We start from the raw sequence: 14,037 nt of genomic DNA on the forward strand, positions 1-14,037 counted from the left end.
GAAAATATAATTATATTATTCGATACGAATATGTTAATATACAATAATATTTAAGTTCATAATAGATAATAAGTACGTTCTATACGAACACAGTATCCGAAAGAAATATTTTATTTACTAGAGCTGGTAACATTATTTTAACTCCATTATACGCAACATTTTTTCAGAGCATTGCATCATAACATTTTATAAAATCTCACTAGATGTCGCTTGAGTCGGATAATTAGCGCCCTAGTGCCTCAAGACGAATGCAGATGTTAATCTCTACTCACCTATCTATTGGTCTCAATTATCTAAAAGATAAATGGATAGATATATAGCCAATCGACAGGCAAATAAATTATAAGGTACTAGAACTGTTATTTTTACAGTTTATGAAGAGAGTAAGTATGGCAGAGAGTATGTAAGGCACCAAACTCTATGTGAAGTGTGAACCATATCAACAATTAAAATCAATTAAAAAAGCATCAGCCATTGTGCGTCACTTGTGATAATCCATTAATTAATTATTTATCTGAGGAAGTGAATGCGAGGAAGGAAGATTCAGTACATAGTAGCTTTACTGTTTAGGAAATGCTTATTATAATAAATTATGCAGCGACGAAGCACGCAATCGCAAAAAGACATGCCTTCAATGTTGATTGACAACAGTCAGTTGAAGGCTCTTCTAATTATGACTGTTGTTTAATTAGGTAGAGTCATTACAAAATTGTTTTTTTTTTTATTAATAATCCCGTCACGGTAATCACGGTACCTATTCTATTATTTTATTTTATTATTAACGGATACCTATTATTTTGTCCTATTGGCTGAAATTAATGCCCTCAGCCTAGCAAAACGACGCACTGACAGTATTTTATGCGGCCTCTAGTTTCCACCTAGGTATTCTGAATTTATGACATAAAGAAATTACCTATACTTAAGAATTTACATCATATTTCTACAATATTATGTTACTTTTACTTAGGTTGTTTAGTTAGACTTGGGGCTGGGAGACGTGGATTGTATGATGCTTGATGAGTGCGGATTGTGGGTGCTCATAGTTTATAGAATGTTAGGATCAGTTAGATGCCCTGTATGACCGTTTTTCTGCCTATGCTATAAAAATATCTATAACCTCTTAATGAAAAAAATAAATGAATCACTCATAGCCAAATTTCGGCTACGGCGGCCAATCTCAACCAGGATTCACCAGGTGAACAGGAGATATTATAATGCACAAGTATTTGGGAAATACACAGATGCACTCTCTTTTCTATTACTTTTGTAGTCCGGTGGGACGGCAATCCAAATTGGCTGAAAAGAGATCAAGCTCAGGGCCAACGGCTTAACGTGCTTACCGAGGCTCGGGAGTATCACATCGCCAACTTCCTGACTCCGAGCTGCGACTGAGTAATTTTTAGATAGAAAAATCCAGTCACAATTATTACTGGTCAACTCGGAATACGAACCCAGGACTTCAGAGCGATAGTCGTACTTGTACCATTTAACTACAATTACGCCACCGTCGGTGTTTACTTATTTAGTTCTTAAAGTATTGTAGGCAATTATTCACTCGAACTTTCTACGGATGTAGTAGAGGTAGGTAATTCTATTACCAATCGCATAGATAATGTGATGGCAATAGAACTAAATTCCTTACTCTACGCGTTGAAATAAATTGCTTTTTATAACGACACAGCCATGTTGAAACTGGTATGCAATGCAGCATAAATATGTAAACCTATATGCCCAGGCTTACAGCACCTGTTTTCATTCATATTTTAAATGCTAACGAGTACCACGCGTGACAAGAAGTTATAATGAGTTTGTTCCTAAGTGCGCCTTTTTACGTGTATTTCGAAAACCTACGCATGTCTGGACTTTCCCCTTTGTACACAAATTAGACACTTTCTCCGGGTTTATGATTCAATTACTGATCTTTTATATAGCGATCAATGAACTTCTAAATGTTTTTTGATAATTATAAGTATAGATTTAAACGAAATTCGTGCTGTAATGGTTAATTTGTATTTTCTATTTTAATATATTTAGTGACAATAATATTGTTTATGGTTACTTTAATTCAAAACTGCATTAATTGTTTTATGTAATTTAAATACTTAACATTTAAAAGTTTGTCATTGCCTACTTGAAATTTTATCAATTTCAAAAATATATTTTTGCAATATTTTATGTGCATTATAATAACACAAGCAAACATCAAGAGCGACAAGTGTAATTAATTTTGTTTGATGGCTTTTTGAAATATTTTTATCACTTAATAGATCGAGTACATTTCCTGCCGTAGTACCTACGAATAATTGTTAACACGACTTTATACTTTGTAAGTGCATTGTAATTTTACTCAGTCGATTATGTTATGCACCTAAATCTATAAACAACTTGATGTGAAATACAAGTTTACGTATATAGACATTAAACTTATTGTTTTTTTTTGCAAGTAATACATCCTTTTCTATGTTATTTAGTATGTTTATTTCAGAGCTTGTTATTATTTCTAAAATGATCTTCGAATTGCTAGGCCTAAAGGATGCCTCATTTGTTTATTCTATAGCTTTATTTATATAACACTTCTTCCTAGATATTTTAACCACTGACGCCATCAAAATTTTGTTTACAATTTATATGATACTTATCAGCCCACATAAGACTGCTCAAGGGCACTGCAAAACCTGTTCTTAAATATTATGCAGTTTACTTCAATCTCTAGGATGTCTTTGTAAGACACTTTCTACTTAACAAGGTCTCATCATTCATGACTAAGGAATGCAGGGAATCAAGACGGTACCGCATTATTCTAAAAAAATATTGTTGATCCTTTAGTAAAATTTTCTTCTCATCTTTTAAAATTACATAAGTATGTATTGTATTACCTACGGTACATTTTGCGGGCTCAGTATTACAAGGTTCCATACTCTATTTGATGTGTTAATTGAATTACATACTTACATCATGATTTTAAGTTTTTTTCAGTGAAAATATTCCACTAATACTAAATTATAGTCTTTTCTAATTATTACGAACATGAAAAATTTTAATATCATTTTTGCAAATATAGTAAAATTAATATAGGACCTTGTAATAAAGAGCGATTTGTAACTATTACTCTGATCACATAAAGAAAGGTGAATGCTCATCAATATATTGGGGGTTATTGAGACCAATTGGATTTATTGTACTGTCTGGGACGGCCTAGCCTATTCCAACAATTGAACGTCGTTTCGTCTATTAGTAATATTTCCTTATATTTATTGGATTAATATTTCATCTTTTTATTTTTCTTAGAATTTTGGTCCTAATATACGTTCTATGGCAACATTTAAATATAGTAGCATGATAACAAATTATTGAGATTAAAAAAACTAGATTTTATATATAGGTAAGTATAGGTTTTATGTTTTTTGAGAGTATTGAAAGGATATACGAACTATAAGGCCTTACTCTCTATTTAATAGTCATGCGATTAAAGGAAGGGGTACCGCTTTCTTGGTCTAGATTTCCATTCTCGGGGTAGATTCCCAGATGGGACAAAACTGTACACACTTACCCGAACCGCGGCACATTTACGTGAGCCACTATGGCGGCTTTTACACCTTGTTTACGGTGGTCGCCGTCGGGGCAAATACAAGTATCCCTCATAGTTGAAAAGGTGTGTTGGGCCGATCCTAGAGTAGTAGGGATATAGGCAAGCGGCAAATGTCTAAAATGAGTAGGAAATAAAAGTTACCTAAGACTGATGAATAAATTGATGAATAAATTGGTGAATATCGACATTAAGGAACTTTTATTCTTCAATTTATATTTTGTTATCCCTTACAGGTTTTATATAAAAGTCATCAATTTGTTAGATAGATTGGTTGTTCAATAAATTGTGATTTGCGTTTGATTTTTTATATATTTTGCTTGAACATTCTTACTAAAATAAAAACTTTAACAGCAATACTTATATCTTAATCCTTGAAAATAATCATAAACTGCATGCATGGGAACTATGCAGTTTTGTAATATATATATTTTTTATAACTAGCAGTATACATGCTATTAGTTATAAACAAGTAGTAAACTGATAATAAAGGCATTTTAAAGGTAGGTATTGTAACAATAATTTCCACCATGAAGATACAATCATCCTGAATAGTGCGTTCCAGAAACAGTCATGAACAATGGTAAACAATGGTGTTTCACGCCTAGCTCCCACGTCTAATGCAGTAACGGGATCGAGATAATGGGGCCAGATCGCACGAGCGCACCAACGGGACTGACAGTGTATTTTTATGTTATGTGCAATATTATTGCTTTAGGTGTGAAAAATTAAATCGAAATCGAAGAAGTAGAGAAACCAAACTGGGTAGAATCACTTAGTGGTGGCTGGAAAGAATAGTACATTATTTATTTCCATAGATGCTAAATTTTAAAATGTAGAGAAGTCAGGTGATATGTAGAGGTACTAGTTTAGATCGGCTTTGACACCAGGAATTTCAGTGTCTTTATATTTTACTCCGAGGCCGATATTTTGAATAAGCGGAATATTCGATCCACATTCTTGAAATACCATGCAAAAATAACTGCAAAACAAAATGTGAATACGTAGAACATTTTTCTATTATGGCCGAAAGGAATTTTTATGTACCTTTTGTTTTGCCTACGCGAATTGACAAATTATTTAAAGGAACACTTATATAAACCACTTTTTTCGTAATGCATGACCAGCCCATTTACGTTGATTTATTTGGAACGAACGAACTAGTTCAGCAAAACATTGTTTTAAACTGAAACAATATTTTTAAACTATTATGACACGGTTTTGGTGGAGTGGGTGACAGTGGTGTCCCATTAATTGTGCAATCTGTAGGAGCGAGTTTGGCTTCGTTTGTCGGTCCGTTCAGTATCCATTGACGTCACGGGAAGAAGGGCTATTCGTGTATTCGGCTACCTATTAATAAAATTGAACCGCTAGGTACCGTTTGATCCACTTTCAGATCGTAGTTATTAAAATGTTAACTACAAATCAAAACTGGCTGATAGAACTGTCTCTTATACAAATAATCGTCACGTTAATTCAATCTAAGCCAACACAAACATTCAAATCTAACTGGAGTTAAAAATTATCAGAAGTTTGTTCTAAAATAATCGGAAACACTGTATAGGTAATTCTGTTCGGGCGCATTGTTTTTCAACTTTTGGTAAAAGAGTTAAGTATTATGTCATGGATAATACCTAAAGTATAGCTTCAATGCGCTTCTAACCAGATTCAATATTAGTCGTAAATATGGTGGGAGTCTCTTAACAATGTCAATTCAATTATTAGTTGTAATATAAATCTAGCTAGGTTAATTGCGTGAATAATGGCCGCAGTCCGCATCTTGCCTTGTAGTGTTTAATTAATAAATATAGTTAATTTTATACCTTACGTACATACAATAGCTAAAATTATTTGTTATAGCCGCTAAACATGCAAAACTTACTCATATTATGGGCTATTATTTAAAGTTCAAGGTACTAGAAAGGTAACGTACGTATCAGCTAAGCAGCCGCGTTCGGCTAAAAGCGGATCTCCCGCCAAAACGCTCGGTAACCGCTAAGTGCCAGTTCAGTCGTCCAATCAGAACGGTTCGCGCCTTACGTACGTTGGCGCGCGTTTATCAAAAACGCGATAATGCTTCCGATGCGGCATTCACTGAATTATAACAAAATTACTTAAAACCATTAGCAAGCGACGAGCGAGGCGAAGTGCAGACCTCCTCCGCGTCGCGAGCACACCCTGCGTGCTAGCTGCTGCGTGCACAACGCGAAAAGGTTCGCGATAAAACATACAATAAATAAAAGGACAAAAACGGCACCGGGCCGGTTTAGCTCCCGCGCCTTGTTTCAACTTTGAAACGATAAATAAAAACAAAAATTGTTGGCGCGGTCAACTTAAATCTTCATATTGTAAATAAGCAGTTTCGTTTCACTTGTAACGAAAATACCAATAAACATTTCGAAATACCGATCATGATACCAGTTGAGTGTAGTTTAAGTTAAGTTCAAATCTTGCCGAGTAGGAAAGTGAGTGCAGACTACCTGACTACACATCCTCGACCGTGAAGTTATTTGCCACTTTCATTCGAGTGAGTATCCGGTTCATTAACATAACGCGATAATCGCAGTTTTGCACGCAAACACCCCAAACCAGCTAGCAATCACTGCTAAATGCGTCTAGTTAGATTTTTTAATGTACTCGTACAAGTATGTCATTCCATTACAGCGGACAAGAAACAGCTAGATTATTAAACAACTGTACATACTTATTAACATTACTATATTCACGGTTGTTTTCCTGCATATTCTTAGTTTTTTTATTTAATGTTATTGTAGGTAATGTTAGATTAATGGAAAGATATGGTTATTTATGATTCTTGGTAAAGAAGTGAAGGATACTGCTCAAGTTGTATAAGTAAACAATAATAAAGAAACATAGTTATGATATTCAGTAAAGTTTTATAAAGTTTATTATTTATTTATGTTACAGTCGTGAGATTTTAAATGCTTCACAGACCTCATTTGTCAATCTGTTTTATCAGTGGTGACCTAAAGGCACTACATTATCATTATTGCGTTCAAACTACATATCAGTTAAAAAATATAGCTTTCATATTATGTTTGAACATGAATTGTTATGTTTTTTTTATTTTATAAATATACTGATTACATATAAATATTCGTATATTCCTTATTCGAAGTCAATTTCAAAATAAATGAAATTGTAGTCACATGTAATATAATGTTTTTGAAGTCCCCGTAACATATACCTATAATATCTATATCATATTTTGGGAAGGAAATATACAAAATAAAAAAAAATGTATCTACCCCATTTTCTTTGATACCTATCTTTTGTATTCGGTGTAGGTAATTACAGTATAGTTTTTTTTAATAATCTACATGAGTAATTTATTTATTATGATTTTGATTTAATCTCTACAACTAATTAACAATTTAAATAATTACTTTTTGTGGTATAATTAATACTCCGTTAAGTACCATAATCATTTTAGTTAAACAAATCGACGGTCCCTACGTATAGTATCGAATCTACAAAATTGCATTTTGTAGATTCAATACTTTGCGTAATCAGTCCTATATTAGTAAGATTAACAAATAAGATATGTTGGCATTAACAATTTCATTAATTACTTACATAACACAAAAAGAAAATTACACAACTTCTTTCAAAAACTATGGATCAGAGACAGAAAAGTGACCCTTGTTTTACGTTCTAATATAATAAGGTATCATTTATAGTTTTTCTGATAATTTAGGTATCATTAAAGACGTGTCGCCAAAACCTCAAACGCACTCTACCATGAAATCCGTTAAATATTTTTATGTCATGTTAATTTTTAGCAATTGTTACTTGTTTCTATATATCGAATACACTTTGATGAGAAGTTTTTTTTGTGATATAATTAATAAATAACGATAATAATATTAGCCCTGTATTATGTACATACAGTCTCACTGCCGGGCACGGGCCTTTTCTACTACTGAGAGGGATCAGGCCTTAGTCTACCACACTGGCCTAGTACGGATTGGTCGATTTCACACACCCTCAAAATTCCTGATATAATTACGAAAGATGAATAGAAATATAAAATATATTTTTTCGAATACCCAAATATTTATTTGGTGATAAAGGAGCTGTACTGAAATTAACGAAGTTTACGTAGAAAATTATAACAATAGATTTTCGTTAGGTTTGTGTGAATGAACTCAAAAACTACTTTTTACGTAAATAAAAATATCATTTGAAAAATAAACGACATTGTAAATCAAATATGCTATATCTAGAGGTACTTGAACATAAAAAATACAGAAACATACATCATTCATATCTTACATATTATTTTATCTGTCAATACCGGTTGCAAAGTAAATCTACGGACCTGCAGTTAGTATAGTATAGTGATAAAAAAAATCTTTTTATCTACGAATTACTAACGTTATTTTTACTTTCGGATTTTTTTTTTTATGTGGCACGGATAATATTGTATAATAGCTAATATTGGTGTAAACATAAATTTAAAACGAAGTTGCGGCTCGCATCCCTCGCCTATGCCATTATAATGACGGCCTACCTTGAGATGACGTCATACGTTGCATTCTGAAGAAAACAATAAGATGAGGATGGTTATTGAATATGCAATAGATGTTCCAATTTAATATAAACGTGCATTATGATACACTGTTGCAAAATCATTTTATCTGTTTACAACTCTACAAGTAATGTAGAGTACATTAGTTTTTTTTATGAGAATTCAACATCAAATAAAAAAAAAGTACTTGCCTGTATTACGTATCTAAAAAAAGGAAAAACAATATATATACTAAAACACATAATAGTATTTTTTGTTAATATAATACTACGTAACAGTGTCGAAAGGTGAAATTTTCGGAAAGGGAGCCCGACACAACATATAAGTACTATATAATATATACTAATAATATAATACTATATAATATGCACTCTTCGCAAATGCTACGTAAAGTGACTAATAATATAATAATAATATCAACCCTGTATTATATACTGTCCCACTGTTGGGCACGGGCCTCCTCTACTACCGAGAGGGATTAGGCCTTAGTCCACCACGCTGGCCTAGTCCGTATTGGTAGACTTCACACACCCTCAAAATTCCTATAGTGAACTTCTCAGGTTTCCTCGCAATGTGTACCTTCACCGTTAACGCAAGCGATTATTCACAAAGAATACAAACATATTTTTTTTTGAAAAATCAGAGGTGTGTGCCCTTGGGATTTGAACTACGCTTAGTGACTAAAGTAAAGTGACTAAAATGTTTCAATTAAAGGAGATTGAGCTACCTTAGGTTGCAGTTCTTCAGTCTAAAAGTTTTATGCAGTTTTATTTTAGAAATATAATTGTCTATTACAAATTTCAATCAATATGAACCATGGAATTATTATGTACTACCGACTACGTATCAACTATTTCCTGTTAAACAATCATCTTGATATATCAAATAATATATTATATCACACTAGACATAATAAATTTAATATAAAAAAAAACAGCACAAAAAGTAACTTCCTTGAATCAAAACAATGGTTTGTCGTTTATTTTTTTAGTTTTGTGTTGTCAATGTTTGTAGTTGTCACTATGTTCGTAGAAAAATAATTAGTAAATGGTGGTGTAATAATTATAATTTGTATATTGTGCATACAAAAAGATATTTAAATGTCATAAATCAATAGAACTATTTGATTGTATTTTTTTATAATTTTTAAACACAATTGTATACATTCTGAGTAATATTACAGTCAATATAAAGGTATTGTCACTTTTATCCATGAAACAACCTAAATTAAAGTAATAATTTTTTTTTTGCATTTTCAGATAAAGACGATTAATTGCAGTTAATGTGTGAATGTGCAAAATATTCAGTGAGAGGAGTTGGAGTTTTATAGTGTTTAATAAAAGGATTCACTAGGCCTGAAGATAGTTTTATCATAAATATAGTTTTTAATTATAGTAAATATTATAAAATTGGCATCAAACTATCATTTAGTCTCCATGGTCGCGAAAATTATTTTATATTTAGCAAAGCCTTTTACGTCGCAAATACTAAACAACCACAGGCCCGTTTCATCCTAGCACTTAAATTACTAAAATTAGGATAAATAAGTAGTTGTTGTATATTAAAGATTTAATAGTATAAAAAATATTGGAATATAGTTAAATACTCCCCTGGGCCCATGACATACATTTTTAATTAGTTTTTTGACATTTTTCCTTGCATAAAATAAGTATTAGTGCTATGCCTTCAATCTAACACTGATTGAATCAAAAATACAAAGAGATAAAACTCTGATTACAGATGTTTAATGCTGAAACCGTGTTTAGTGTTACTTCTTTAGCTTTTTATTTGCGGTGTGTTTTATTAAATCAATAAAATGTTGTAATGTTATACTTTCCAGATGTTGCTTTGTTACCGTAAGTGTTCGTGCACACGTTTGAAATTTCATGGCTATAATAGGTTTAAATTTAGGATTAATGTCTTTAAATTCTTTTAATTCAAATTCTCTTCTTCAGCCTTCGAAAGTCCACTGTTGAACGTCATCTTTGTCAACATCCACAGCCTATAGAATCCCACTAAGTATAGGCTTTTCTCATACTATGCCACCTTTCTCCGTCTTGAGCCAGTCGCATCCAGGTTCGACTCGTGATCTTCACAATATGGTTGACACATTTGCTGCCAGGCGGCCAACTTTGCGCTTGCCCTGTTTTCGCCACCACTCAGTCCACACCTTACTCTACCTGTGTTCCCTTTGTCTAGCCACAATGCTTGCTGAACTCTGTTCCAGTCCCATGACGAAATCCTCAAAATCTCGAACTGCTGAGCATAGGCCTCCCTTAAAGATTTTTTAACAACCCGTCACAATCGGCCTGCATATAAAGAGTTCTTTCAGTTCCTGTTTTATAATTAGTTTGAAAGCTATCATCGCAATCGATTGTTTGACAAAAAATAAGATAATAATAGTATATAGCTCAGTCAACAATTTAGTATTTTTTTAATATAAATTCAACTTTGGGAAATATAGTACTATAGATGCTGTTAAAATTAACAACGTTTACCAGGCTTTTACAGAATAAAAAAGTAAGAATTTTGAATATTCCCAAATTAATTTAATTGGGCAAGAATATGGAGGATATCCTGAAATAACCTTTATCGCATATGTGTGCAAGCAAACATAAGGTCAATGTTAAGATATAATTAGTTATTTTGCTCTGGGTTTTTTGTTCTGCAATAAAATGAGGCAGATTATTTCCATTAGTAAAGTCGTATTGTTAAAATTTATCTGTTTTATTTTTTTTGTATGTAGATTTTTCCTCAAAATATAGTCTCAAAGTCCACATCCATATGCACAATTTACAATTTACCTTTGAATACAATAAATGTAGAATTTAATATACCGAGAAGTTGTAAACTAAACATATTTTTAACCGACTTCAAAAAAAAGGAGGAGGTTATATTATACCGACTTCGTAAACGTAGCTGTGTCAATGAACTGAATTATTAATATTGTACATACAATATTACGCAACACAATAAAAATAATTTGAAGGCCTTGGCAAGCTTATGGCCAGACAAATCGTTCGAACATTACAATTCAATTGTATGAACGCGATTAAACGCGATTAAATTGATTTTGACACAGACCAAACATTGCGTGTTAGGAAATATCATACTTCCGTTGAGTTAAAATCTAGTTTCATTATTTTTATTACTGACTGCCAGGCCTTTTACAGTAGGACTGGACGAAACACACGCAAACCGACCGTTTAACGCAACATGCACAATTCACATCCGATAATTAAATATTAATGACACTAAAACACAAGCATATCGCCGCTTTATGGCGTGTGAAATAGCCAATACTCCAAATACAAAAATAATGGGAGTTCCTGTAGTGCAAAAGTTGCGGTAGTAAGAGGTGTAATGGTATAGGAAATACCAGCCTCGTCATTATTCAAAGCTAGCTTCATTGCTAAGCTTAATAAACGAGATTTATGCGGATATCTATTCGGATATAATACGACCACATCTAATCTGATCTTCGCAATCCAATATAGGCCTTATTAATTGTAATCATGATTATTTTTTAGGAACATCCATGATGAAACATAGGTACATCAAACCGGTGACACCCGGTGACACTTTTCTTTTTTTTATGAAAAATTGGCACATGCATAATATCTCCTATTTTAAGCTAAGTTTTTTCTATGAACATATTTGTGTAGCTAGCTTTTGCTTGCTTTTCGTGATGAAGTCTTTCCAGGATAAACTTCTCGCTTTAAAATAGAGCCTATATTTTAAGTTCGACCTCTATAGGCTATTAACAGATATATTCATTCCATTTTTTGCAGTAGGTTTAGTGTGATGCGTGTACCAATAGACAGATAGGCAAAATTAAAAAAAAATGCTGATTTAATAATGATCCCCCACATTAGCTTTTCTTCAGTTAATAAAACACACAGACATTAGCCTGTTAGAATTTTATTATGTATTGATAACCTATGCAACATATTATTTACATTTTTTGCATGTTCACTAGCATGTAGACATCTGGTGGATCAAAAAATGTTTGGCTTTAATTACGGCCAAATATAAATTATAAATGAAGTCGTTCGGATTTAATAAGCGAATCGCTCTATGCATTTAAAGTTGAACAAAAACAATGACACATCTACGTATCCAAAAAAATATAATATGCAAAAAAGAAGACTCGTATACTAGGATTTAGGATGTCCTTGTTCAATAGTGAGCCTGATAAAAGAAAAACAGTCTCTTAGAAGTAGGTGCGATATTATTGGGCGACAATACTTTGCAAAAAGTTTAATACATTTTTTTTTATTTATCAATGATATATTCGGGATCAAAATTAATATTTGGTGTATCGAAGATGAGTAACAGTATGGTTTTGCTAACTTGCTGTACGATTTTGTTCAAGGATGGCGTACCGTTGGATTCTGTTGCTTACGGTGGCATTGCATATGGTCAAGAGCAATGAAGACAAGCCTGTGAACGATGTGATACCTCATATTTATGAGTAAGTTATTTTGGTATCTATATTTTTTTTTCTATAATGATATAAGTATTTAATGTGAAATAGCTGTCGAAGTATCAGCTTTTAAAAAGGTAATCTCCAAGATATCGACAAGTATTATAATGATTAAATAACTGTAATAAAATAGAATAAGTGGATATATATCTAATTGGAATCAATGAAGTGGGTACCTTTATTCACATTTTTCCTGTTGTCTTTCAATAATTTTATTTTTTATCTGCTCGATTTGGTTTTATATGTAGACACAATAACCGATGGTTTATATAAGATTTATTTCCAAAAATAGCTAATAACAGACTTTGGTTATTTCTGTTTGTTAACTCGGCTTCATTTCCTTTGTATTCTACCAAGAATGCTCAATGTGTAATAATGGAGTCCCCTAATGTGTTTTTCGTTGAAACGTTACCACGTCGAGAGTTAAAAATAGCTCAGTCTGGGATAAAAAAAATGTTTATAAATAATACGTCATCTAAAATAATCATTATTTGTATGTTTGCTGCATCACATAATTTTTGCCTTATTATCAACAAAGCTTGTCAAAAACAATGTGGAATATGACGCATAACTGGCCTCTTTCTATTTCTTACCGATGAAGATTTTAAATCAGTGATTAATGTAATTCTCTTGCGTAGGTTTTAATAGGGTAAGGGATGAGAGACGTAACTGGTTGGATGGTTATTGCCTCCAAGGTTTATTGTCACGTGTAATACAAAAGTATTCAAATTTACATATTTATTATTTAGACCTTCGTGGATGTACAAATGCGTGCCGGACCAAGGATGTGAGAGGACGGAGCACCCTCACCCGCTCGTCATGGGCAACATCACTGCACAGATGTTCTGACAGTCTAGACGTCTGCAGGACTGTTTGTGGTCGCTTCGGAGGACTCTGGCCACGGCCCGTCACTGCTGCCCTGAGCTCACAGACTGTTAGGATCCATCCTAATTATCTGAGGTAATTCTCTTATCCTATTTATTAACCTTGGTATGGTTTTAGTTCGTAAGTCCAGCAAGGTGTCATTGCAAAGCCTTAGGTACATAGTAAAGTGCGTATACCTCCTAGTTGGAAATTTGGTTGATGCCTAAAGAGGGCCGCGAACATTAACCCTCCTTTTCCTCACTACCCATCCCAAGAAGTTCCCATCCTTCCACAACTTCTTTCCTTAATTTCTTCTCCCACTCTCCACCGGACTCCTGCAGTCGTTAAGCCGTAGGGATTCCAGTATCCCATTGTCAGGTTTCCTGGATGGTGGCAGCAGGGACGTCTAAAGGCTAAAAAATAAACATTATTTTCGGGTTAAAAGACATCGGAATCAGTGTATATTACTTGGTATTATGACTCTTAACATCTTATTGCGACGCGTTACGTTTTATTTGCCCTTACCAGCCAGCCCAAAATGGTTCTTTG

At 33.0% G+C, this 14,037-nt stretch overlaps 1 long non-coding RNA gene across 1 annotated transcript; it reads left to right on the top strand.

The window, feature by feature from the left end:
- Positions 1-5,599: 5,599 nt before the first annotated feature.
- LOC119192337 lies at positions 5,600-13,609 on the top strand. The gene is made up of 3 exons (XR_005113623.1): positions 5,600-6,113; positions 12,514-12,612; positions 13,374-13,609. It is a non-coding gene; the product is annotated as an uncharacterized LOC119192337 (long non-coding RNA).
- The last annotated feature ends 428 nt before the right edge of the window (positions 13,610-14,037 follow it).

This window comes from Manduca sexta, unplaced genomic scaffold (genome assembly GCF_014839805.1).
Source record: "Manduca sexta isolate Smith_Timp_Sample1 unplaced genomic scaffold, JHU_Msex_v1.0 HiC_scaffold_2635, whole genome shotgun sequence".
NCBI lineage: Eukaryota > Metazoa > Arthropoda > Insecta > Lepidoptera > Sphingidae > Manduca > Manduca sexta.